This window comes from Monodelphis domestica, chromosome 2 (assembly GCF_027887165.1).
Source record: "Monodelphis domestica isolate mMonDom1 chromosome 2, mMonDom1.pri, whole genome shotgun sequence".
Taxonomy (NCBI): Eukaryota; Metazoa; Chordata; class Mammalia; order Didelphimorphia; family Didelphidae; genus Monodelphis; species Monodelphis domestica.
The window spans coordinates 428,156,651-428,184,632 of NC_077228.1; the positions used below are offsets into that span (position 1 = coordinate 428,156,651).

The 27,982-nt window shown below is 34.7% G+C and overlaps 1 protein-coding gene and 1 long non-coding RNA gene across 3 annotated transcripts in view; one reads left to right on the forward strand and one right to left on the reverse strand.

The window, feature by feature from the left end:
* UST (uronyl 2-sulfotransferase) overlaps positions 1-27,982 on the forward strand; it is a 396,229-nt gene that overhangs the window by 1,290 nt on the left and 366,957 nt on the right. The gene's annotated exons all lie outside the window — the stretch shown is intronic.
* LOC107650971 (uncharacterized) lies at positions 404-22,967 on the reverse strand. 2 transcript variants are annotated; one of them, XR_008916709.1, is made up of 3 exons: positions 22,781-22,967; positions 689-894; positions 404-574 (listed from the first exon to the last, which is right to left on the reverse strand). It is a non-coding gene; the product is annotated as an uncharacterized LOC107650971 (long non-coding RNA). The 2 variants fall into 2 exon arrangements; XR_001627200.2 differs by having other exon boundaries at positions 689-1,044.

The following is a 27,982-nucleotide window of genomic DNA, read 5'->3' on the forward strand; positions in this document are numbered from 1 at the left end:
TCGTGAACAGCGAACCCTTCCCCACCCACGAACTGTAGCGCAAGCAGTGTGTTCGTGGCCAGGTTGTGCAGAGGGAGGGAGGGGAGTGGATTCCGCCTTCACATTGTTTGAGTCTAGAGTCAGTGTGTGTGTGTGTGTGTGTGTGTGTGTGTGTGTGTGTGTGTGTGTTTGAATGTGTGTTTTTAGCCCACTCTCCGCTATCTAGTTTGCGCGTTCTTCGCATTTCAGTCTCAGTCCCCACTTCACCCCCAAAGCCGGGCTGTGTGAATGCAGTTTACATGTTGGATTCCAGTCCTAGTTCAGTTGTGGTTACAATTTACCGCCGCTGGGTCTTGCTCTTGCAAGGTCTGGACACCCTTCTACTTCCCATCGGCTAATTTGACAGGCTGAAATTGGCAACGCCTGAGGGTGCATTTTTATTTTTATTATTTTTAGGGCCTCCAGAGGACGTAGCCCCAAGTCAATAGGTAGTGGATCTGTCTAGTCAATCGCAGCGCTGACTTTGTTTTCTCCAGGATCATTTTCACTATGTCATGTCAGAATCCTTTGGTTGTTTTAAGAGATGCCTTGGCCCCTTAGGGGAAAGATTTATGAAAATGGAAAGAAAAAGAGTTGGGTTTTTTTTGAATACTGTTTTCTCCCTCCTAGCTTCCTCCCAAAAGCTCAGCTTCACACCCTGAGCCTTTACCCAGTCCTGCCTTCTCTTGTCAGTTTCTTGAGGACTCGGGGCTCCAGTTGTGTTCAGTTCTTCCCCTGTACTTGTGTAAGGAGAGGAATGTCAATCTCTAGAAGAGTATGTGGCCAGAAGAGGTCGGGCTGTGGGGAGGAGGAAGCTGGGAGACTTCAAGCAGGAAGGTGATAAATCTGAGCAAATTTGATGTCCTGACTGATGGTCTGGGGGAACAGAAAGGGAAAAACCCAAGCAAAATCTGACCTGAAATAAGCAAAAATCTCTTAGCTATTTCCCTGGTTACCCCCCTACTCCCTGTTTATACTTCCCTTTACATTCATTCTGAGTAAAAGCGACACATATAGAGCAGAGTCCTGTTTGGGAGGAGAGGAGGAAAAACACAATAACCAACAAGATATTAGGTACATCTTTTTCACTAACCACTATATAGCCCATTATTAAAGACAATGATAGTGTCTTGCTTATGGAAATTCATATTGTAAAAAAATGTTATTTTTTCTGCAAGAACATCATGAGAATGAGGTGCCTTTAAGATATTTAAGGCAGGTTAAATGACAATTGTGCAATTGGGATTGCATAAAACATTTTTGATTAGCAGCCCCATGGTTAGAGTAAATCTCAGCTAATCTTGAGTTTTAAATAACACTCCTAGTTTTGAAAAGTTTGGGGAACATGGACTCCTGTTTGCTCCTATACAATCATAGTCTCTTTGTTGACAATCACAACTAAGGTCTCAAAAATGATTAAGTGCTGTTAAACATTAAAGATCTTTCGAGAAATAGGGAAAAGATATATAAGGGTAGAAATTTTAAGAGAGAATGCAGGGTGTAGCAAGAGCACTGAACTTGGGATCGAGGGACTCTTTCTAGGCATGGCTTTGCCATCATTAACTACTTTTATAGCATCAAGTTATTTAACTTTTCTAGGCCTCAATATCTTCATCTATTAAATGAATAATTTGACTAGATGACTTCTACACTCTTAAGCCCCAAATTTCATTATTTTGACTCAAGGATGAGCTATCCTAGCTACAGAGATCCTTCTACCAAAAAATAAGTTTATGAAAATAAAGTTAAATTGGCATATAATGTATGAAATGTTGACAAGTTTTATGTTATAGTAAGAAGAATCTCTTTAAATATGTGACTGAAGGAATTAAATGTGAAATTCTTAGTTAATAGGAACAACAGTTAGGCAAAGTGAATTGGCAACACTATTATTCACCTAAGGGACCAGGAATCCTGAAAAGCTGACTATGGGGCAGGTTGGTGTAATTTACTAACCTATAATTAAGTTTCCAACTTAGAAGTAATTGGATGTTAAAAAAAGCTGATACTGTCAAGGATCACAAACCATATATCCTGAGTCAAATTTATTTGGTATTATTGTAAATATGACTTCACACCTAATAAAATGATTGTAGGGAAATATGGGATTGTGGTTTTCAAGAGCTCCAAAAATATTTTGAACAATATAAGGCCAAAAATGTTTACAGAATTACCTCCTCCATTCTATTATTTCAGTCTGAGGTTTGTTTGTTTTTGTGTTCCATAAAACCAAAATTTGGATTTGGCAAACATTGTCTCAATTTCCCCAGTTGGATAATTTCCAGGCAGGTGCCTTTCTCAATTGTAAGCTGGAATGGAATTTAATTTTTTCCATGAAATGACATTTGATTTCAACCTGATAGTGTATTTATTAAAAATAGAATAGAAAGATTATTACCAATGTTGCTACTACTTATAATCATTTTTATTGATGTTGTTTATTTTTGTGGCTCAAAATATATTTCCTCTTCCTTAACCAGCAAGACTTCCTTGCAACAAAGATTTTAAAAAGCAAGAAAATAGTTCAGCAAAGCCAGTCAATATACAGAAAGTATCTGCTACTACATTAAATATTCTAGATTCAGTCTTTCACCTCTACAGAGAAAAGGGGATGGTGCATATTATCAATTTTTCTTTACAGTCAAGCTTGATCATTTAATAACTCTAATCATGAATATTTGTTGATCCCTGATTCTATGCTACACTCAAGCTACTTTTAGCCATCTTTGAGATGTCTTTCTCTATTTACTAAAATCATCTGAATCCCCTGACATTTTTTTATTTGGCAATTTCTCATTAGAGGAAAAGAAATATCCTTTAAGAAAGGTTTCATATATATTCAGGAAAACAGGGAAAAAAGATGAAAAGAGAAGAGGGAAATCATTTATAAAGTGGCTAAAAGACTGTGCTCAAATTTATATCTGTGATTGTGGGTAAATCACCTAACTTTTCTGACCTTTTATTTTGTTTTGTTTATTTTAATCTGTAAAGTGAGGATAATAATATTTTACTTCCCAGGGCTTCTGAGAAACAAATGGAATAATAATGTGAAGGTATATTAGAATATATAAAGATGGCCTGCAAAGACTAAATGAGATAATGTATATATCTTTTCTTTGAATAGAAGTACCTTATTTTTATTATCAATTCAGGTTTGGGATTTGAGAATGTTTGGTTCCAAGAAAGAAGGACTAGCTACTACAGCTACTACAGCTCTTCCTCATTGCAGATGCCCCACAGGTTAGGAGATGCATTGAAAAAAGAAGTAACATCTCTGTCCCCACTCCCCACCCTCAAGGGAATGTAGAAGGGAGAGAATGCTAGAGGAAGGTTGTGTACAAACTATTAGGGAGTGAAGAAGGATAAAGTGAGAGGGAGAAATAAGTTCTGTTCCCTTTTCCCTAGCCAGTGGTTATCTTTTTAAAAATATATTTTTCTTAAAGAAATTTCTGCTGGCAACTTTAGTTGTTCCAAGCTGGGAAAGAGCTTGAAGAGAAGGTACAGAGAATTTTTGTTTACAATCTTTCCCAAAAAGGAGAAGGGAGGCACATATATGAAGTATAATTAATTTAGCATGTATAAAGGACTTAAACATATTAATAAGAAACCACAAATGAGATGTCTTCCAGAATAAAGGTTATGATGCAGCAGTCTTTTTGCTGGTGGCTTCATGTTGTTTGAGCTACAAAACTATAAAAATCTTTGTATAAAATTCATTATATTGAAATAAATATAGTTAGCCAGATGGCTTACTACTGATTTTAGATGCTTGGCATGCCTTAACTATCATCATGCTTTAGATGCCTAATTTCCCTTTCTGTAAATTAAATTTGTTTTACTGAATGGAGTTGATGCATCAGAAATTACATATTTTCCCCTTAATGGGAACTATTTAAAACTGAAAACTTACCATTAAGCTCACAACATTACCATATTTCTGTTCATATCAAAATCTGACTTAATTATTACTATGGCAGTGACAATGTTCAGTCAAACAAGTTACATTTTTTAAAAACTCATAAAATGCTATCATTAAATTGGTATGATTGGAGTATCCAACTTTCATTTAATTTAAAGGGAAATACTCAAACATAGACTTCAGCCTTTGTTAGAAAAATAATTTGTCAATACCTCCAAATCCAGATTCTTAGTTCATAGAACTTTAGAACTGAGTAGCCTTAAATATTATCTAGTAATACACAAACACACACACATTTAGGTCACCATTTTACAACTAAGGAAACAGGGATCTAGAGAGTGTGTATAATCTAATGACAGCCACATGCTAATCTTCTGGTTTCACCAGTAGTCTTCTCACTAACCCCATAATGACTTTATTGGAGTACTTTGGAGGTAAAAGAGCAATCTAAGAAATAAAGAGCATACAGAACCAAAATTATGAAAACAAATTCTTTATGGGATCAAAAGAAAACTCTTTTCTGTTTTAAATATGATGGTGTTGGAAATAGATACTGATATTTTTATTGTTCAGTCATGTCTCACTCTTCATGACTGTATTTGAGATTTTCTTGGCAAAGATGCCAAAGTGGTTTGCCATTTATTTCTCTAACTCATTTTTCAGATGAGAAACAGGAAAATGGGGTAAAGTGACTTGCTCATGGTCACACAGCTACTAAGTGTCTGAGGTCAGATTTGAATTCAGAAAAATGAATCATCCTGACTCCAGGCCTGGCTCTTTATCCATTGTACCCAAGCTGTTTATCCTTTCAGTTTTCTTTTCACTACACTCACAGTTTTTAATGGAGTGTTTTGGTCACAACATGAACATGGAAATACATATTGCATGATAGCACAGTGTATATAACTTATATCGTATTTCCTGTTCCCTTTGGGAGAGGAGAAGAATTGAAGGAGGGAGAAAACATGAATCACAAAATATCAGAAAATGATTATTAAAAATTTTTATTTATATAGAATCTGGAAAAAATGGAGTACTCTGGAGGCAAAAGAGTAATTTGGGTAATAAAGGGCAGTTAGTGCAATGAGTAGGGTGTTGGGCCTTGTGTCAGGAAGACATGAGTTCAGATATGATCTCAGACACTTACTAGCTGTGTAGCCCTGGGCAAGTCACTTAACCCAATTTGCCTCTGTTCCTCATCCACAAAATGAGTTGGAGAAGGAAACAACCAACATTCCAGTATTTTTGCCAAGAGAATTCCAGATGAGGTCACAAAGAGTTGGACATGCCTGAACAACAGTGGTATTGTATTGAAGCAAGGTCAGACACTGAAATACAACTGCAGGGGGCTTCCAACAAGAAAACACATACTAGACTTAATGATGAAAAACATTGGACTGAAAAATGTATTATTTGTTGGTTGAAGTGTAAGGCTGTCTTTGTAAGGATAGCTTTAAAATATGTTAGTACATTTTACTTCCAATTAAGATATTTATAAATTAATATAGTTATTTTAATAAATTTAATTTATAGTTAATCATCTAGATGCTACCCCTGTTCTCAGGGCTTGGGGTTTGCCAATAGTTCATCTTTAAAAGTCTGTAGTTTGTTTCTGAGATGATAAAATGGAAATAATATTTTTCTGCTCTAAAAGAGACAGTATCTTTTGTTTCCCCTGTAAAAGCCTAATTATTAGCAACAGTAGCTTGCCCTCCAGCTGTGTTCATGTCAATGATGTATAATTGAAAAAAGAAACACTGGTGTGGAGGAATGGGAGCTATGATGAAAGAGTTTATAGTAGGGGAAATTTCTTAAATTTTTTGTAATTTTTGTCCTTTATTATACATTAGAAATGGCCATGAGCAGTTTTGTTTTACCTAGGCTTATTTTTCATTATAGAAGTTCAACTCATGTGTCAGGGACATACAGTAAGCCTTAAGTATGTCAGAAATTAGAATAATTTGACTCTAACAATATTTTTTAAAATTTAATTAAATTTTATTTTATTTAGACTCAAAATCTTGCTAATATTGGTGCTCAAAGTATCCATTGTAGACATAAGAATACTATAGAAATTCATAAAGATACCACAGGAGTAGTACTTATGATTACTGAATATGTAGATCCTATCTCACATTGCTCTAATTGTTTCATGTATGTTCACTTGATGCCTCTAATTCCCCAAAGTCAGTTATCCATCAAGAGCTTCTCTTATCCTTCCTTGTCCCTCAACCTCTCTTGTCTCTTTTCTTTCCTCTCTTATGTTGAAAGCCATCAATGTACATTTAAAAGTAATAGTTGATTGACAGGAGGGACCTCTTCAAAAGAATGTCCTTGTTTTGTCTTTGAATCTTAGTTTGCATTTCATTTTAAAATATTGTTGGATCTGTGCATTCAGGTTAGACATGGTAGTTTATGACTTGTGTTTCTTTTCTTTATTTCTAAATTTTAAAGGAAGGGATGATAAAAGGATGTATTTCATAGAAGTCTTGCAAATTACAGAATTAATGCCTGTAGGGTTTGAATACAACCAATTTTCAGGGGTCATTGATAGGATCATAGATTTACTGCTATAAGTGGCCTCAGAAGTCATTTAGTCCAACTCTCTCACATTGTAAATGAGGACACTGAGGTTAAGTGATTTACCCAAAGTCACATAGGCAGCAAGCATCAAAGTTGGGATTTGAATCTGAGCCTTTTGACCCTAGAACCAATATTCTTTCAGATGTACCAATCTGCCTCCAAGACATTCTTAATATACAAATACTAGGCCTTCAGATTTGCTAACTCAAATGGAGTCAATGAACACAGTAGGAGAAAACATGCAAGTCTCTTTATGAAGGCTCTAGTTAAGAAATGGGTCTTGAGGGATTTTATAAAATTAAAATTTGTGCATGATTCATTTGAAGCCTTTTGATCAAATCAACTATTTCTGTAGATTTCCCTTTGCAACATTATGTTCAGAAGAACTGGAACAATAAGTGATGTTACTTTCTATTACAATGACATGTTATTCAAAGAGGATATATTAATATAGTTTCTGAAATGAATTGGTTTTCAGTAGGTTGAGTATTTGTGCACACTCTGACAACAAACAGAAGCTCCACAGGAAGTAGAAAAAAAGATCAGGAGGATGTCAGCTAATTAAATATAAGCTGATGTTCCCTCAGTTTGAAAGTTTTCTTATCTGTAAAATGAGGGAGGGTGACCAGATTACTTTAATGTTCTCATCTAACTATATAAATCTATAATCTTGTGAATGATTTGTAACATCACATTCATCAAAATGGCCACATATATTTAGCACAGTTTGATCTAATATAGAGTTTTAAATAATTCTCCATAGATTCCCAAGTATAATTAGACTTTTTCCTTTTTCTTTGCATATCACCTCACTCTCTGTGCTTTCCTTTCTATTCTCTCTAAAGAGTCTGCTTAGTGGAATGCAGAGACTCCTTGATTTGGGGTCCCACACTAGTCTCTGTTCAGTAACTTACTGCCTGTGAGACCATGGGCAAGTAACTTCCTCTTCATGAAGAAACTAAGCTTTCTTCAATTCAAGAAAAGTTGTTGTGGTGGTGGTGGTGGTGGAGGTGGCGGTGGCACTGATGGTTGTGCTGGTGGTACCTTGTTAGACTCTTTGTGACTCCATTTGGGATTTTCTTGGTAGAGATATTGGAGTAGTTTGGGATTTCCTTCTCCAGCTCATTTTACAGATGAAAAAATTGAAGCAAAAAGGATTAAGTGACTTGACTTGACCAGGGTCATACAATGATCAGATTTTAATTTAGGGAGAAGTCTTGACTGGGTAGGTCCCTTTCAGCTCTAATTTTTCTGAGACCCCATCTATTTCCATTCTTACATCTCTTTCCTTTATGCCAATGATTGAAATAATTATCTTTTGTCATTTCTCTGAATTCCAGCAGTGCATTGTATCTCCCATGTCCTATTTTGTCTTGTGTTATAGCTATTTGTGACCACATCTTATTGTCCTTACTAGACTGTAAATACCTCAAGGGTAAGGATATGATTGCATTGTATCTCCCATGTCCCATTTTGTCTTGTGTTATAGCTATTTGAGACCACATCTTATTGTCCTTACTAGACTGTAAATACCTCAAGGGTAAGGATATCATTTTTCCTCTACAGTACCAAATATTATAGATGATAGATACTCAATAAACATTTGTTGAATGAATTTGTTTCCTGACATAATTTTTATTTGTCATCCTGCAAAATCATATTCTGTGTGAAGAAAGGAGTAAGGAAACCTCTCCATAAAGAGCCAGCAATGGTATGCTGTTATATTGCTTTGATTTGCCTTATTCTTCTCTCCTTTCTTCCATACCATAGATTTCCCCCTTTCATTGCCTGAATACATCCTCAATGTCAAGTGCCAACAACATATCCCAGGTGATTCTTACATGTGTTTATACGAATCTGTTTGCCCTAGTGCAACATTATAGGTTCACCACTTTAGGGGGCTTTAGACCTAAATTTCCATAGCTGTACCTGTAATTTGTAATGCCAAAGCTAATTTTAAATCTTGAGTTGTTAATATCCCATTTCCTATTTCCTGTCATTCCTCTTAACCCTAACCTTGGGAATAACCAGTTTAGGAAGTAGAAGAATAACAATTTATTTCTTTACCTTGTCTAGTGCCTCACTCAGGCAGTGATTTGTGTCAAATTAAATCACATTTCAAATGTGGCCTTAAGCTTCTTAGGAAAATGAGACTAGCACTTAATGTTTCCAAAGGAGACCAATAATGACTGGACATTTATCATAGGTCAAAGGGATGAAATGGCCATTAAAATCAAGTCTTAATTCACCTGTTTTTAAACTTGCTCTAAGAAACTAATCATATCATGACTCTAAATATTCATAAATGTATTTACCAATGTGGTTTAATATATAGAGTAGTAGACAGAGTCAGGAAGATCTGAGTTAGAATCCTGTTTCAGACATTTACTAGCTGCAAAATTTACTTAACCTCTGCCTGCATCAGTTTATGTTTCTGTAAAATGGGGATAATAACAGTACCTATCTCCCACTCTTATTGTAGGGATTAAAAGAGATTATATATATGAACTATTTCCTAAGCCTTAAAGGATTCTAAAATTTTAGCTATAGTTTAAGTAATTATAAGTTTTGGGAATATTTTAAATGAATGCTTAATCTAGCCCATGACTAGAACATTGGGCCAGATATAAAAGGATAAAATTCAATGCAGATATATTTAAACAGTTACACTTACATTAAAAAAAAACCCAACTTCACAAGTACAAAATAGAAGAATCAAAGAAAACAGCTTGCCTAAAAGGTATCTTAAGTGGATTGTAAGCTCAGTAATGTCACTTGTGATGTGGGAACTAAAGTGGCTAATGTGATATAGAGCTACATTAAGAAAGGCAAAGCTTCCAGGAATATGAAGGCCATTGGATAATTGATGATGGAACATATTTCTGAAATCATCTAATATAATCCACTCATTTTACAATTGAGGAAACTGAGGTAAAGAAGTTGTTGTTTGCTTATGACTATATAAATAGGAACTGACAAAAGTAAAACTCAAATCCAAGTCCTCTGGACTCAAGTCTTGCACTCTTTTCACTACACTACTGAGTCTGCACTGTTCAGATCACACTTGGAATTCTACGTTCAGTTCTGTAGACAAGCTAGAGAATGTCTAGAGGAAGGCAACCAGGAAAGCAAATATTTGGCTCTGAGTCCAAGAGATATGTGATCTACAAAGTTCAATCTATAGAAACAGTCTATTCAATGAAAAACTAAAAAGGTGAAATGTGTCTGAATCTAAATTACATAAATATATTGGTTGAAAATTTAGAATATTTAACTTTTGGTAGTCAAAGGGATTTGATAATTGTCTTTAAATATTTGGAAGGCTACTAGGCAAAGAAGGATTAAGTTTATTCTCTTTGGCCCCAGAGGGAAGAACCAGAAACAATATGTAGAAACCATAAAGAAGAAAATTTCAAAATTATATCAGGAAAAAGTTCCTAACAAATAGAATTGTCCAAATGGACAACATCAAGAGATGGTAGTTTTCCCTAACTGGAAGTATCTATAGTAAAGATTCATTTGGGGTATATACTAAATGGCTGTTGACATCCCATCCAATTCTCAAATTCTTTGCTATGAATATTTATTGTAAGAAATTGTAAAGTAAAATGCAATATTGTTTCTAGATATAGATCATTACTTTTTCCATTATAAAGAAGATATCACCCACATGATAGTTTTTCAATCCTGAAGTGTATAAATGCTTTCATTAAGGGTTTTTGACCAACAGATCAAATGTAAGACCAAATAAGATCATCAAAGTCTGAGGCTAGCCACAGTGGATATATGTCTAGATGCATAAGAAAGGAGGCAGCCTTTTGTTCTGGTACCTACTTTTGTTGTTGTTGTTGTTGTTGTTGTTTTGTCAATCAAAGAAGATCTTGAGAACAAGGCCACCCTCAGCTCTACAGTCTTTCACATAACATTATGTGTGTGTGTGTGTGTGTGTGTGTGTGTGTTTAGCAGAATCCATGAAATGGAGTCAGAAAGAAAGTCACATTCAGGGTTTAGCTGTTGTTACCAGGAATTTTCTATCTTTAAGTGAGATGGTTATCAGAGATCATAGAACTTGAATCAGCACAACAGCAAGCACAGAAAGAAAAAAGATTTAATCTTAGTCTGAGAAATTCTGTTGGCTCTTTTAGCTGGGTATGGTGACTCATAGTAGTGGCTATTCACTTTAAAAATGTGCCTCATCTTATAAAGTCCACAATGAGGCTTTCTACACTGGGGACTAGGAGGAGAGAACAGGAGATGGATCTTAAGAGTTGAAACCCAGCATCCAAGATATGATGGAAATAGCAGAGACATCAAGCAGAGGCAACAGGATAGAACAAAGAAACAATTTCCATTGGTGAAAATAAGTGAGGCAGAAGTGGAGCTTAGTGGAGCTATAATACCCAGTAGAGAGCAGTGTAATTACATCACTAGAGTGTGATGCCAACTCTACAGAGTTAGAAGTGTGATTTGCCCCTAACACACATATTCCCTGGCCACCCAGATTCATGGTGTTTGACTTTTCATTAATTTTCAACTAGTAACATAGCAACACATGATAGAGAGTAAGCCATTTGTGTGTTGGGAGGAAGAATTTTGGTATACATTATGTAAGTTGTTTGATCAAAAGGAATTTTTGATTTGAATTAGTGCTATCAATAAGAACTGGTGAGCTAAGATTTTAAGTGCATGCTGATCCACAGAATGTTATGAACTTGAGGTAGCTTCTCCAGGGGTTGAAGTATGAAGGAAGGATACTATAGATATTACAATGAAACACAAAACAAATATTTGTGCCTTATTTCCAACTCAACTCAGAAAGTCTTAGTTTAAGTTCTGACTCAGCCTCGTTAATATTGATATTACTTGAGCAAAATACAATCTTTTGGGTCTTACCTACTTCATTTGTAAATCTAGAGAGTTCAGTTTGATTCAACAGGTATTTATCAAATTCATTCTTTGCTCAAGGGTCTGAGCTAGGTGTTAGAGGTACAGATGCAGATGGAACTAACTGGAACTTGGAAGATGGAACTTGAAGGAATTGGTGCTCTTATGGGTTATCCTGGATCAGTGTTTCCCAAATGTCAGTTCATGAACTGGGACTAATCTGTGGCAAATGTTTACTAATCCACAAAACTTTGATTACCAAATGCCTTTAGTGCTTTAAAGCTATCATGAGAGACAGAAATGGAGAGACAGAGATAGAGCCAGACAGAAACTCATAGAGCCAGAGAGATATAGAGAGACATAGAGACAGACACAGAGATACAGGAAAGAGACAAAGACAGAGAGAAAGAGACAGAGACAGAAAGAGAAACCCTATTTTATTCTGGGATTTTTCTGTTATCTCTCTCACATTTTAAGGTTAGGTCCTTTGAAGAGTTTCCTGGCAAATATGACCTTCCTAGTCTTTCTGAGAAGGTCTTTTTGCCAGGCATTCATCATTTGACTATTATAAGCAGTGGAACAGAAAATTAAAAAACCAAATCATTTTCTTTTCTGTTATGTCTTTTATTTAATCAGCTATTTACTTCTTCTAAGTTTCTTTTTCTTCCCAACTCCTCTCTTCATCTGGAAGATGCAATGAAATTCATTGTCCACATGCAATATTTCAATTTTCCACTCAGATTTTAGTATTACATTCCAGGTTTGTTTGTTTTTCTTTTTTTTCCTTTTTTTAATTGTTATTTATTTATTTATTATATAATTATATATTTATTTATTTTTATTCTTTTCTCAGTGGCCAATAACCTTAACAATGGCACAGAAACATTCCTTCAGATTGATTTCTTTAGAAAGAAGGGCATCTTATTCTCATCCTTTTCACATTGAGTTGATTTTTAGACTGGAAGTCAAGACATTGCAGCTCTAAGGAAGCCCCTCTAATTCCAGTATCTGGGTCCAAAGTTCTTGCTTTCTAAAAGTCACGTTTGCATTTTAACCTCTCTGACCATCTTCACTGAAATTCATTTGCTACACACTTACATTTCTTAAATCATTTTACTCATCTTGTCATGCCCACTCAGAACAAAAAGGGATGTTTATTCTTCTCTGCCTCTTCCCAACTGTGAGAAGTTCCTGCTTAGAGAGCTGGAAGCCCTGCTTGCCTTGCTAAGAGATACTTGACAAAAGTAATTGGTATTTTGCTTATAAAGCAAATTCTTTTCTGAAGAGTTTTTTTAAATGACTGTAAAAACTGGCGAAATTGACTCATCTTCTTGGAAGCAGATATGCATGTCAAAGAAAATAGACACATGATAGTAGACCTAATGCAACTTTATGGAACTTGTGTCAGAAACACACATCCAATTGTTTGGCAGGAAAATGTGTTTAAAATCTCATACAGCATTTATTTACCCAGAGAGGAAGTGATTATGTCCACTTAAACAGTAGAAGAGATAATTTGCTGAGGAGCCAATGAAATGCTGAGCAAAGAGGGAAGATGTTTAACTAGGGTGCTTGGGCATTCTCACATCTCCAGCTCTGCCAGATTGGCAGGAAATCTGTGGCATAGTCACCGTTTTACATTTCCAGTGATGAGTTTCTGTTCAGAACAACTGTCTAAAGGGAGGAGGATGTCGACATCATCATTATACCACTTTATAAGATTTTTAGTTAATACCTATCATTCCTAAGAGTGTTCTGTGCACTTTGTAGAGAGTTTAGCAGAAGCGTTTCTCTACTAAAAGATAATAAAGCCACTTATGGGGTTAGTAAGAAAGGGAAGACTTTGAGGAAGCAAAAGAAAGACCAAAGAGCAAATTTTATTTTCATAAATGATAGAAATATGACATTTTATTTTTTCATCTAATACCCATTCCAACTTAAACTGCTGTTTTCTCTGTTGGACCATCCTCCAACATCTTTGAAAAGCTGACATTTTCATACTTATGTTCTTTGAGTAGGGCAGGTATGTGATTCAGTGGATAGAGTGCTAACCTGGATCTAAGAAGACTCATCTTCCTGGGTTTAAATCTGGCTTCAGACACTTACTAACTGTATGACCCTGGGAAAGTCACTTAACCCTGTTTGCCTCAGTTTCCTCATATGTAAAATGAACTGGAGAAGGAAATGACAAACTACTCCAGTGTCTTTATCAAGAAAACCTCATGGAATAGTTAAACATCATCATCTTCTTTGAGCTGTATTGTTAAATGAAATTTCACAATCTCACAATGCTTCAAAAGTTTTCTTTCATATTTAGTAACTATAGGAATAGAAACAGGACTGCGGAAATCCTCTCTACAAGTACAGATTGTCCTCTCCTTTGCAATTTATAGTCCCTCTAGAGACTGAGGCTTATGTAACTCACCAAGAATCTCACAGGTAGTACGTGTCAGAAGTAGGAACAGAACCTGGGTCTTCTTGACTTTAAGCATGGTTCTCTGCCTACTCTATTATATTCCAGAAAGAGACACAATTTTCTGCTACAGATATATAAATACACTTTGGATCATTTCATAGTGCAAAGAATATGTTTCTGTTGATGGCTAATGTTTTAGTGTATGTGTTTAGGTATGTTGTTAGGTGTTTCCTAGCTTGGCAGAAACTCTGTTGGCTGAAAACTACTTCTGGATGCTGGGTAGGCTGGCTTGCTTCAAGTTTCATTTATTTTGTGTCAGAATAGGATATTGTGCCATATATATGTACAGATTGGTTTCTCCCTGTTATTTCTGGCTTCCCAATCAGAAAGATTGGTTACTTTAAAATATTTTTATAACTTATATTTCCCACTGTCATAAAGCATACTGCTCACAAATTTGCTTCAGTCATAATTAAAGAAATATTGAAATATGTGTTTTCTTCTTGCCTTCATATTCCTCCCCTTTTTAACTTTTCCTACTGTCTTTTTCTGGGTTTGTCTGAACAGTCTAGCTCTGGCTGTCTCTGATTTTGTAGAGGGGAAATGTCTTAATTCCAGCATACTTTATGTGGCATATTTGTTTATTAAGAGCTGTGTGAGTACAATTTTGTGGATAGATCCCATTTACTTACTAAGACATTTTAGTTTGGGAGATGCATAATCTTCATTTATAACTGAGTTTTAATTTACAGTGACTTACTCTGAAGTAGCTTTTTTCACCTCTCTTTTGAGTAAAATTGTGAGCAAATCCTTAAATGCATGAAGTCCCTGCAGGAATCTTGTTAGTTTATGTGCTGTTTGGATTTTGGTATATCCTTATAAACAGAAGCACAATTGACAGAATGTTTGTTATATTGTTGCTGTTTAAAAGTATCATCTGATCAAAGATCTGGAGTTAGAACTTTAGAAGACATCCTGTTAAAAGTATGCTTTATACATCTTAAATAACTATATCAATGTTTTTATTATTCTTACTATTACTATTATTAAATAAAGATATTGAAACCGAAAAGTTTTCATGCCCCAAACCATGTAAATTGTAAGCAACAGTCTTAAATTTGAACCTACATCCTCTAAGTACAAACCCAGCATTCTTTCTACCAAGACATACTATGTTTATCCAGTAAGATTCCTTGGCCACTATTTTAAACCAGAGATGGCTTGGATATCTGAATGTGAACCCATAGATTTTGACTTGGTTAGTGAGAAAGTAAGACCTCATTTAAAGTAAATTAGAAACATAAAAAGCGTAGCAAATAAAAAGTAGCAAAAATCAGTTTTGATAAGGAAAATAACTTCCCTTAATAGCTATCTTCTAATTAATTCCTACTGCCATCACTACTATTGAAACGTCCTTCTAATTAGTTCTCTGCTTCCTATCTTCCCCTCCACCTTTTCCTACACACTACAATCAGATTAATTTTCATAAAGCATAATTTTCATCATGTTGCTCAAAAACTAATAAACTTCCCCATTTCAACTGATTTATGAACTCCTTAGCTATACATTCAAGGCTTTAATGATCTCTCTGCCTCATTCTAACTTTATAATGTTATCTCCAACTCTGGCATTACTTGTTACTCTAGGTGGAAGCCAAAATGCCTTTTTTTTACACTGGACACAGTCTTTGACATCCTTTTCCCTCAGTTCCACCTATTTTCTAATTATTCTTTTAAGATCCAGCTTAAATACCACTTCCCAGATTCATGAAGTTTTCTGTTATCTCTCCAGGAAAAAAGTAATTTATCCTTCTTTGGAAATTTCTTTGTAATTTTTAAATATTTTCTTCATAATTTTAATTTAGCTTATCAAACTTACTTTACTGTTGCTTTTGTAGAGTCCTCATTTTATCTATTAGATTGTACACTCCCTGGGGGAAGGCTCTATTTCTTTAACTTTGACCTCCAAAAATGCTTGCCACAGAGTCTTATACAAGGTTGATTATCATTGTTTATGGAATAAATGCATGAGTCTATAATAAAAATATATTAGTTGAGATATTCAATAGACTTTCCAAATGTATATTTTTTCAAACAAGAATATTCTTTTACTATTTTTCTGGACAGTTAAGAAAAAAAACCCTTCAATTAGCTAATTCTGATAGATTCATATCAGGTTTAATTACCAGGAGTAAATAGGATACAGAAAAGTAGATAAGTTTTTACTATGTAAACAGTGAATACTTCATTTACACATTAGAAATATCTAGGATACTATTCAAGTGTATTAAATCAAACAAGATTTTTAAAAATTCACTTCTAAATGACTTAGATGTATTCTTAAGTGGTCTTTGTCTATCAAGAAAACAACATCCTTATATGTAACTACTTAATTTTCTAACTTTAATTAACTTTTTCAAATGTTTAAGTCTCTCTTGTGAATATTTGAAATTCCTATTAAATAGGAGAGCATTAGACTTGAAGTCATGAAGAACTGAATTTAAATCCTACCTTGGATACCTACTATAACTGTGTGACCATGGGGAAGTGATTTAACATCTCTCTCAGTTTACCCATATATATATATAATGGGAGTATTAACAGTACCTACCTCATAAGGTTTTTATAAAGATCAAATAAGATAACATGGGTGAAATGCTGAAAATTTTACCATGCTTCATAATTGCTCTATTATTATTTAATATTGGGACAATTTTCAGGAGTACTGTTAAAGTCACTAAAATGTCAGCCACTTAGCTTCTGTTCCTTGGAGACTATTAAAACCTAGAGCAAATCAAGTTTTTTTTTTTTGTTTCTGATATTATTTTTCAAGAATATATATTTGAAGTTAGTAAGGTTCTAAGATAAGCAGTTTTTACCAGGAGACTACAATCACTTATATCAAATATCAAATGAAAAAGGATCTTCCTAACTCTGGTGCAGCTGGTGGGTGAGAACAATTTGATCCAATGACCATGAAGGCAGCCAAAACAGTGCTGTGGAGCTCTTAGAACTTGGTGAGACATCAGAGATGCCAAGATCATCCACTGCATCCCAGATCATTGCCATTCATCCTGATTTTTGTCTTGCCACTGGACTTGAATGGCTCTGGAAGAGAAAGTGAGACTGACTTTGGCCAACTCTTCCTCACTTAAATCTAATTCATTCGATTCAAGACATCATCCCCTCCTAATGCCATTGGTCCTCTGAAAGGAAAGATGAACAACAATGCTCATATTGGTAATTAGAATGGACTGTGGAGCCTCAGTCCTCATAATTTACAGTTAAAGAAGCAGAGGCCCAAAGAACAAATAACTTGCCCAAGATCACACAGCTATATTATGGCCAAAGCCAGACTAATACCCAGGTTTTAACTCCTGGTATATAGTGCTCTATCCATGTCTATATACCATATCTCATTCTTCTTTTTAGTTACATCCTGAGACCCATGTCTCCCTAACTCAATCAAAAATTTTTAAAGAGGGATTTTGGAATTAATTTACAGACAGTAGTATCTTTATATATCCTGCCTAAAGCAGTGCTGGATACTATGTGTGTGTGTGTGTGTGTGTGTGTGTGTGTGTGTGTGTGTGTGTGGTCATATCAGAGTAGTTGGTCCTTTTGGCTTCATTGCCAATACAGATAATACACATCCTGCTATTTCTTTTACTTATTTGTTTTTGGCACTCTCACCTCTAACTCTCCCAAATTATTTTGATATATAACAAAATGATGCCATGATTTTCTAATTTATCTTTTCATGTGGAAACCAAAATGATTTTTAAAAACAAGGTATTTCCCTAATAGTACCAGAGCTGTTAAAATGAAAGGAAGTATTTTATCTCACCTTTTCTTATAAAACTGGTTTTGCTAATGCAATTCCACATTCTAGCATTTTTTATATGGGGAGTTTATGGAGCACTCTTAAACGTGCCTTTGTTATGAATAATAATTTATTGGCACTTTTATTTAGCCTTTGTGTTTAGATCTAGAGAGAAAAGGCATCCTTTTACTGCAGAAGTTCTTAATCTGGGGTCCATGAACTTGGGAATTTTTTTTGATAATTACATTTTAATATGATTAGTTTCATTTGTAATCCTGTATATTTTATTTTATGCCTTTAAAAAACATTATTCTGAAAAGTGGTTCATAAGATCCATCATGTTGACTGACTTTCTGGTGATGAAATGGCAGGTATGTGTCCAACATCAGGTCTGTCCTAGCAGTCTTACTATCTTGGTAAGATTGTCAAAGTTCTTGTTTTGAAGACATAGTCTTCAAGAATCTACAGTCACTACCTGGACTATCCATGGAAATCCTTCTATGATGTAGGGATTAGATTTCTGTATTAGTGAAGGATGGACTTACTGGAGCCATTGAATTCACAGATCTATTAAAAATTGAAATGGGAACATATTCTCCATGCTTGTTCTCTCTAATCATTCTTTTCCTTGTCCAGGGTTACACAGGTAGGAAGTAATACTATATGACTTTTTGGGAGAAGTTCAGGACCTTCTTGCTTAATAAAATTTTTTTGAATACTGCTTTTTAAACTCAGGTACTGGGAGTAATTAGGAAAGTCAGATTCACATTAGAGGAATTCATTTTACAGGCCAACTGTCTTGGAGCAATTAGAATGGGAGCTCCCTGAGAGTAGGGGCTGTCTTTTGCTTTTTGTGTATTCCCAGCACTTAGCAAGTGCCTGATATGTATCAAGTACTTAATTAATACTTATTTATTATTTTTGAGCTTCCTACAAAGCAAAGATTACTAGTTCAAAAAGGATTGTAGACAAATTATATCTGGGACCTAGAATTCTTTACATTTATTTTTTTGTTACTGATATTAAAATGTTCATTTTTTTCTCTTGAAATGGAAACGCATAAATATTCAGTACCTGATTTATTTTTTCTAGTAAAAATGAGTTAGTGGGATATAGAAATAGTAAAGAGCATATTTCTCTAACTGTAGGAAAAGAAGTATTCAGACTCATCCCCTTGGGTAATACTACAGTTGAATCTATTTTTTTTTCAGTGCACATATTCCTTTCCTCTTTTAAAAACCTTAGGAAGTGGAAAGTCAAAGTTGTGTACTTGTACTAACAGCCAAGTGTCTCAGTTTAACTCCTGAGGTCAAAGAATCTGGCTCAGAGAACAATTCTGAGGGTAAAATGGTGGTGTTTGCTGCCAACTTGGAAGCTGGTATTTGTGTTTAGGGGGCTGCTGCATGGGGGATGCAGGGTTCACCAGCTATTTCCATGAGAAAGTTGTACAAAGCAAGCATGTTAATGCAGACATCTCCCTTCTTTATTTTACTTTTGCTAGTCAGGAGAGAGTGATGAATTGGTTCCACTAAATATTTCTACCATTGTAAACTCTTTTAATCTGTGCTTGGAACATTCACATTTCCCTCTTGGTCCTAGTTTTATACTTCTGATTATGATGAGGGAAGAGGCTGAATGTTTTCAGTAAACAAGGCTGAGTAAATTTATTCATGTTCCATCTAACATTTTCTCCACCACTATCCCCTTATAGTTCCTTCATATAGTAGGATAAGCTATATCCATTCTCTCTAAACTAACGACTTCATTTGTGTCCTAAACCAACTCTCACATCCCTTTCTGACTTCTGAGGAACTGTGCTCCCATACTTATCTCTTCTTTATCTACTGACTTATTCACCTCTTTCCTCAAATGTTTAATCTTTCCCTTTTGAGAGGTGGGCAGGAAACAATCTCCATTATCTCTTCTCTGCCCCTTTAACTAATGTCCACTTCTTTCTCAAACAACTCATATAAATGGTCCTTCATCTTAATATCTGCTTTCCCCTTAATTCCTTTACAAACTGGCTTTCTTGCCTTTCTATGCTTCTTACTGAAACAAAATTCTCAAAAGTCACCAAAAAGTTCTTAATTCAATTTTCAGTTTTCATTCTCCTTGATCTTTGACATTTGATATTGTAGAGTATCACCACCATTTCCCCTTCCTTGAAACATTTTCCTTGTTCTTTAGGACCCTGTTTCATCATAGTTCTCTTCCTACTATCTATATCCATTATTCACTTATTGACCATGGGGTTTGTAATTTTTTGATCCTAGCAATACTCAAAGACTATCTACTAAGTGGAAGAAGGGTCATTTGTTTATGTTGCTGAAAGAATTACTTCCATGGGTAAAATTAAGGGTCTTTGAAGCATTGAAGTCTAAATGTCTGTTCCTTCTTTTATATTCTTGCTATTCTATGCCTTAACTTTTTCATCCTCCAGTTATTGCAGAAATATGTCTGGCCTCCCTACTTTCAGTGACCTCCTACATTGACAGTAATCTTCTGAAAATGTTGCACTGGTCATGTAACTCTAATATTTATACCATTTCAGTGTCTTCCTAAGCACTATAAGATCATGTAGAAATCATTGACATGGAAGTCAAGGTTCTTTACAATGTTCTCATTTTCATTCTTTCCATAGAAGCATTGATTTAGAAGTAGAAGGGACCTTAGGAGCCCACAATCCAACATTTTCATTTTACAGGGGAGAAAGCTGAGTTCATAAGAGGTTAAGTAATTTGTCTAGGGTCACAACTCTAGCATATATCTGAAGTGGTATTTGAAATCAGGTCTTGGTTCCACCTTCAGTTCCTTTTCCACACTTTCTTTACCAACTACCCAAGCTCAACTACAAAATGAATAATCTAGTCCAGCAGGCCATTCTTCCATTGTCCTTGGACCCATGCTCATTCTTTCCCCCTTATCTTTTTTTCATGATGTTTCTTTACTGCTCTTATTGATTTATTTAGACCCTATTCCTTTCTATTATGGGGAGTATTTATATGAACCTTTAAAAGGTGTGCAAAGCACCTTGGATATTACTTCATTAATTCTCACAATACTCCCTGAAATATGTGCTATTATTATTTCCATTTTACAAATTAGGAAACTAAGGTAAACAAGTTAAGTGACGACCTCAATCAAACAATTAGAAAGTATTAGAGACAGGATTTCAACTCAAGGTTTCCTGATACCAAATCCAACATTCTATCTACTGTGTTTCAAGTCCTATCTCTTTTAGGATATCTACTGTGGCTACTGTGGCCCAAATTGGTTTTTTTCCTTGAACTTCTTTAATGCTTATCAATGTCATTCTTTTGGCACATACTATTGAAGATTGCTATTTAACATCCTTAGTGAATGTCTTGCCTCCTCAGCTAGATTACATGTTCTTCCAAAATAGGGAACTGAATATTTTGCAGCATCACAGCACCTACCACAATAGATTTCAATATTAATAAAACTTATTGGAATATAGAATGTATTTAATTTATTAAACATTCTATGAATAGTTGATGATGAAATTTAGTTGATGTAGTCTATCAAATGAGGCAACATATGTAAAATTCTTTGTAAACCTTAAAGCATCATTTAAGTGCTGGTTATCAACTAATTTCCATTTTCAACCTCTGAATGAATGTTGGTTCAATTCAGTGTATTTTTTTGTTTAAGTCATTTGACCAAAAGTCACAATTAATGATAGATGAACATTTTTTATTTAATGAGAATGGGGAATCTAAAAGAGCCTTTCTTTTGTAACAACTAACGTGTCAATTCATTATTTCCTTCAAAATAGTCAAAAGTAATTAAAATAATATAGATATTACATACATTTAGTTTCAAAGAAAAATCAAACTTTTGAAAATTTCATTCTAATCTAGGAAATATTTTCATTTCCTGCTGTAGTATTCATTTAACATCATGCTTGAATTTCACAGAGGTTGGACTTCTATCTGTCTATTTAACTTCTTTCCTTCATCCCTTCTTTTTTCTTTTCCATATATTTTAGTACAGGTAGTAGAGAATAAAATGATTTCATACTTCCAAGGAGAAACAAGTCAAGATCTTATCTCTAAATAACAGAATGTTGCTGTTCTGAACTAGAATAGTAGTAAAGTTTATTTCAGTTCTTTATGTCTTGGTTTCTAGTAGAGGCATGTCTTTCAGTTTTTTTCATTTAACTCTGTAAATCTCCCTGTTTCTTACTTAAATCTGTAGTGATAGGATCTTCTCTTGAAGCTCTATTACAGACATTTTAGAGCTAAAAGAGACTTCAGAGATCACCTAGTTCTGATTTAGTAGATGAGGAAACTAAAGCAGAGAGTAAAGAAAATTACTTTTTTTTTACAATTTTCAAGTGCCAGAGGTAGGAATTCAAGCCTAGGTCTTATGATGCAAAATTTCTAGTGTACCATATTGCCTCTAACCATGGTTACAGTCTGAAAGTGTTGTCCACTAAAAAGAAGAAGAGTGATTAAAAAGGATATTGAATGAGGGCTTGTCCTTCAATTGGGGAATGACTGAACAAATTGTGGTATAAGATGGTGATGGGATACTATTGTGCTATAAGGGATGATGAAATGCTGGATTTCTGTAAGAACTGGGAAGACTTTCATGAAGTGATAGGAAGTGAAATGAGTAGAACCAGGAGAACACTGTACACAGTAATTGAAACATTGTGGGACAATCAAATATGATAGACTTTGCTACTAATAGCAAAACAATGATCTAGGGCAATCCTGAGGGACTTATGAGAAAGAATGCTATCCACATTTAGAGAAAGCCTTAGAGGAGTAGAAATTCAGTAGAAAACATAGGGTTTGTCACTTGATTATATGGGTATATGATTTGGGGTTTTGATTTTAAAAGATTGCTTTATTACAAAAATGAATAATATGGAAAAAATTGGCAAATGCTACAAATTAGGCCTTGGATAATTGTTTCATTGATTATCTAGACTTAAGAAAAATGGTGGAGGAAATGTTAATGTACATTAAACTAAAAAATGTGAGAAAGAAGAAAAATAATGATATTTGACATAAACTGACAATGCCTGTCCAAACAAGTCTAAGTCTGGATCAAACCTATTTCCTACATTGTAATTATGAGTAGCTTTCCTTCCCAGAACCTGAACTTACCTAAGATTTAAGAGTGGTGGTGAAAGGAAGTGCATGGCTCTTCATATCAGTCCTCTGTGAGTGAGTAGGCGACCATTTGTTTGGGTACAATTTATAAATCTGTAGTGAGAGTAGAGGTAGAGGTAACTTCATTTCTAATTCTTGAGGTCTAGAACTAGACTGTTACAAGACCAATGGAACTTCTGTGACATCAACCTTTATCAGTGCTTTCTGCTAAGATGGAACCTAGAATGCACCAGCATTCTTTCATTTATAGGAGAACCAATCCCATGAACAGAGAATGGGCAGCTGTGTCCAAAGCATGATCAGGTTTACTGATCAGTCACACAGCAGATTATATGTTGGTTGTCTAAGGACAAACCTCACTAAAGGTGAAGATACCATAGAAGTCATCATGAGAGTAATACTTTTTTTAGTAATAGTAACTAGATTCCATCATCAATCCCTCTATTTTTCCATAGACATCTTCCATGCCTTGAATGCATTTTTTTCCTGAACTCCAAATCTAACAGTCCTTAGTTTGTGTCAAGGTCCAGCTCAGGTGTTACTTCTACTTTTTTTGGATAGATGTAAGTGGCTGAATTTTAGTAGATGGAACCTAGAATCTTCACAACTTAATAACAGACTTTGATTAGTAAAATAGTTTTAATTTTGGGGTGAAGATTTCTTTGTTCTTTATGTACTATGTAATTTTTCTGAAATAAATTTGAAGCTTGAAAAATAAACAGTAAGAATAAATGACAGGGCTGAACATAATGAAAGTAGGCAAAGAGACTTCAATTTAGGGAAAAGCAGATTAGAATTGCAGGCATCTAAAAACTTAAAGAAGAATCAACAAGCTGAAGTTTGAGCATTTTAAGAGATAGCTAGGTGACTCAGTAGATACTGTTGGGCCTCAAGTAAGGATGACCTTCAAATCCAGCCTCAGATTGTTAGTAGTTGTATGTCTTTGAACAAGTCACTTAACTTCTGTTTGCCTTAGTTTCATCAACTGTAAAACGGGGACAAGAATAGAAACTACCTCCCAGGGTTGTTATAAGAATTAAATGAGATAATATTTATTAAATGTTTAGCACAATCCCTTGCATATAGTCACATTCAATAAGTGCTTAATTTTTTAAGCACTAAAATTTCCATTTGGCACAGTAATATTTTAGATATATATTATATAATACCCTGTGTTCTAAAGAAGCACAGGTTGAATATAGTTTAACCTTGCCTTGATGATTCAGGATCATTATTAACATTAATTATTGAACTAGCCTATACTATACTAACACATAAGACCATTTTCAGGTCCCCTGAATAACTTCCTGATTCCTTTGCCTTTGAATTCTTATGCTTGATTTTTATAGGTTTTAGCCTCCTCTTTTCCACTGAGGCTGCCAGCTGTTAAATCTCATGATTACCAGTGTATCTACTTGGCAATTTTTCTAGTTTGCAGCTTTTAATCTTCTGTGAGCTTGGAAATCTTCTCGTTTATTTTGTAGGAACTGTGTGTAAAGTTAGAGTAAAAAGAACCCAGATGAATGCCTAAGGACTGTTTGTGGAGTAAAATGCATGAGCGTTAGTACCCAGATTTGGTAACATCTTTTAACTTTTTCTGTTGGTTTTCTTTCTTTCTGGTTCTCAGTCCTCTTTATTGGTGGTGGGCAATTCACAATAGCTAATTTTCAGATAGGTCAAATATTTGTAAACATGGTAACAACTATTGGAACCACTCTTAGTTCTTTCATATAATTAATTGTATAGGAGTGCATATAAACATGAAATCATTCTTGGTGTTTTCCTAAACTTTCTTTACCTGCTTTCCTTCCTACCTTTGCAGAACCCATTTATACAAAAATCATTTAAATGTAATTTAGATTTGTCTTCTCTAGTCTATTTAGTATCCAGGCTTTTCTACTAGCAAATATGTAAAATTGGTTAACTAGAAGGGATAATAGAGTTTTAGAATTGGAAGTGCCTCAGAAGATATCTTAGCCCAACTGCCACTTAAAACTTGAATCTCTTCCATAGCATCCCTAAAATGTAACCTCTTCTTTTTGCCTCATGGGGTGGAAAACTGCCCATACTATTTCTGTACCACTAAATTATTAATAACTTTTCTCTTTTATTGAAGCAAAATCTTCTTCTCTGAAACCTTCAATCACTGGACCCAGCTTTGCTATCTGGGAACACAACAAAATAGTTGATGAAGCTTTGAAAAGAGTTGTTCTAATTTTAAACAATATTATGGACTTTCAAAAATTCAATTAAATCCAACAAACACATTTGTTAAGAACCTACTATGTGTCAGGCACTGTGTTAGGTCCTTCAAGGCATTCTATTTCATCCCCTTTTTATTTTTATTTTTTCATACATCAATATAATTTTTAACAATCATTTTCTGACATTTTGTGGTCTATGTTCTCTCCTTCCTTCCCTCTCTGAGACTGCAGGCAATATGATATAGGTTATACATGTGCAAACATGAAATGCATATTTCCATGTTCATCATGCTATGAATGAAGAAGCATATCACTTGTACAAGAAATAAAAAATCTCATAAAGGAGATAAAGAGAAAATTGGCATGCTTCTGTCTGCATTCAGACTCCACCAGATTCCAGGTGGTGGATAGCTATTTTCATGAGTCTCTTAGGGTTGTCTTTGGCTCTTGCATTGCTGAGAATACATGAAACATTCATAGTTGATCATTGTATATTATTGCTGTTATTATGTAAAATGTTCTCTTGTTTCTTTTTACTTCACTTTGCATCACTTCACAAAAGTCTTTCTAGGTTTTTTGTCATGATTGTTCTGCTCTTCATTTCTTATGTTAGCATTCCATTACAGTCAGCCATTCCCCTTTGATGATGGACATCCTCTTTGACATTACAAAAATAGCTGCTGTAAAATCTTTATACAAGTAGGTCCTCTTCCCTTATCTTTGAACTGTTTGAGATACAGACATAGTAGTGGTATTGGTGGGTCAAAGAGTATGTGCAATTCTCTGGTCCTTTGGCAATGGCTATTTCACCCACTTTAAATATTATATATATTTTCTCCTAAAATCTATCATTCCTATAAGAATCTATCAATGATTGACCTTTAAAGGACCAGGCTTATAAAGTAGGCAAAATTTGCTTTTAAGGGTTCAATAACCATCCTATTCTCTCTTGGCAAGTATCTCTTAGAGAAGACCACATACAAATGTGTTTATTCTCTGGGCATGGGAGCTCTTTCTCCTTTTCCCCAACCAACAACTCCAGTAAAAATGTAAGTGAATTTTGATGTAACAGCATCAAGGTAAATTTTTGTTCTTTTTCTTTTCTCTCAACACTTTTATTTGGGTACTTAATGCCTTCTCAAAATCTGATGATCACTTTCCATGTGCTGAGATCAAAATGATGAGTCATGGAATCAAATTCATTAGCCCTAGAAGGAATTTCAAGAGGTCATCTGGTCCAGGCTCTTTCCTTCAAAAATATATACAACATTATTCTTCTCATTCTTCTGAGAAGGAAATTGAGTTTCTGATTTCTTCAACATAAACTGCTAAAGGTGATGTAGAAAAAACAAACATGTTCCATCTTAGAATCAGTAGTATATATTGGTTGCAAGGCAGAAGAGTGATAAGGGCTAGGCAATGGGGAATAGATGACTTCCCCAGGGTCACACAGTTAGGAAGGGTCTAAGACCAGATTTGAATCCAGGACTTCAGGACTCTAGGCTTGGCTCTTAATCTACTGAGTCACCTAGCTATCCCCAAAGGTAAAAATTAAGTGGTAGGTAAAGAGGAGTAACTCTTTCTCAGGATCTCTCATATGGTACCCTTTCTGTTATATCAATCTATCTCCCTAATCCCAGAATTCATCTACCCTAGGGCAGTGTTCAGCTGTATTGTCTTTTTTTTATTTACACTCCATCCCTCCCCATAAAGAGAAGCACACACACAGCATCTTACTTTTGCTTAGTCAGGCATTTTCACCTTTTAATGGCATACCAGTTTAATCCCTCCACCATAGTTCTCTAAGTCCAGAGCCTCAGCATCTGGTCTATTATAGTACTGACAACTTCACCATTATGAATACCCACATAGTACTTCCACTTTTCCTTTTTAATCATTTTTAACTTCCCCAAGAATGTACTTTGTGGAATACTTTTAACCTCAAACATACTGCTTAAGAATTACTGGAAAATATTTTATTATTACAGAAGCATCCATATACTTCCAATGGCTCAGCATTTTTTCTTGAATAGTATGTCTTTCAGTTAGTCATTATTTGGCGGGGAGTAACATAAGGACCAAATGAGAAACATTATGATAGCCATTAAATTATTATTTGTGCCTAAGAACCATGTACATGGACTCATGTTTAGGGAATTGTGAAATGAATTATGTTTTTTTGGCATGTCTTCCTTTTCTAGGGTTTTTCAGAAGCTTTTTTGAGTTTATTTCTTGTTTCTTAGTTATATTCATGTATATGAAGCTTTTAAGCCACTAAAATCCAGCTAGGGGAGATATTTTTGCATTGATCACATTTTCAAACATATACTTTATAATTTTGTTTTTCTTTTGTCAGCATGTGAATTCTGAGAAATAATAGTAATGTTTCTTTAACTACAATGGATTGTTTCAGAAAATAATGAGTTCCCTATCACTGGAGATGTTCAAGTCAGATGTGCTCAAGCAGTCCTATGGGGTGCTGTATAAAGTATTTTTGCTTACATATTGGTTGAACTAGACTTCTGACATCCATGCCATTCCTGAGATCCTATTATTATAGATTTTTAACTGAGGAAAACACATTGGAATAGAGCAAGGCATAGCGTAAATTCCATAGATTACCTAACATGACTACCGCTTTTGTCAGTGCTGGAAAGGGTGTTTTCCTCCAAATAATTTGTGCATGAACCTGCTTTATTTCTAAAAAGTAGAACTTCCTAGTTTTAATAAATTCTTCTTATGGATGAAAATATCGAATACATTTTTCTTCCTTTTTTCATTTCATTTCAGGATTACATTTATCTAGAAGCTCTTTACCAAATTTTTACTTTGTGCAGAGCATCGGCAAACAGAAAGGATACATGTTTGTTCACAAGGAGCATATATTCTAGCAGGGCAGATAAGACAAGTAGATAAATACAGTACAAGGAAGACTACTGTAAATTATACAAAAGATTTAAAATTAAGTAACATTTTGCTGTAGGTCTAATTA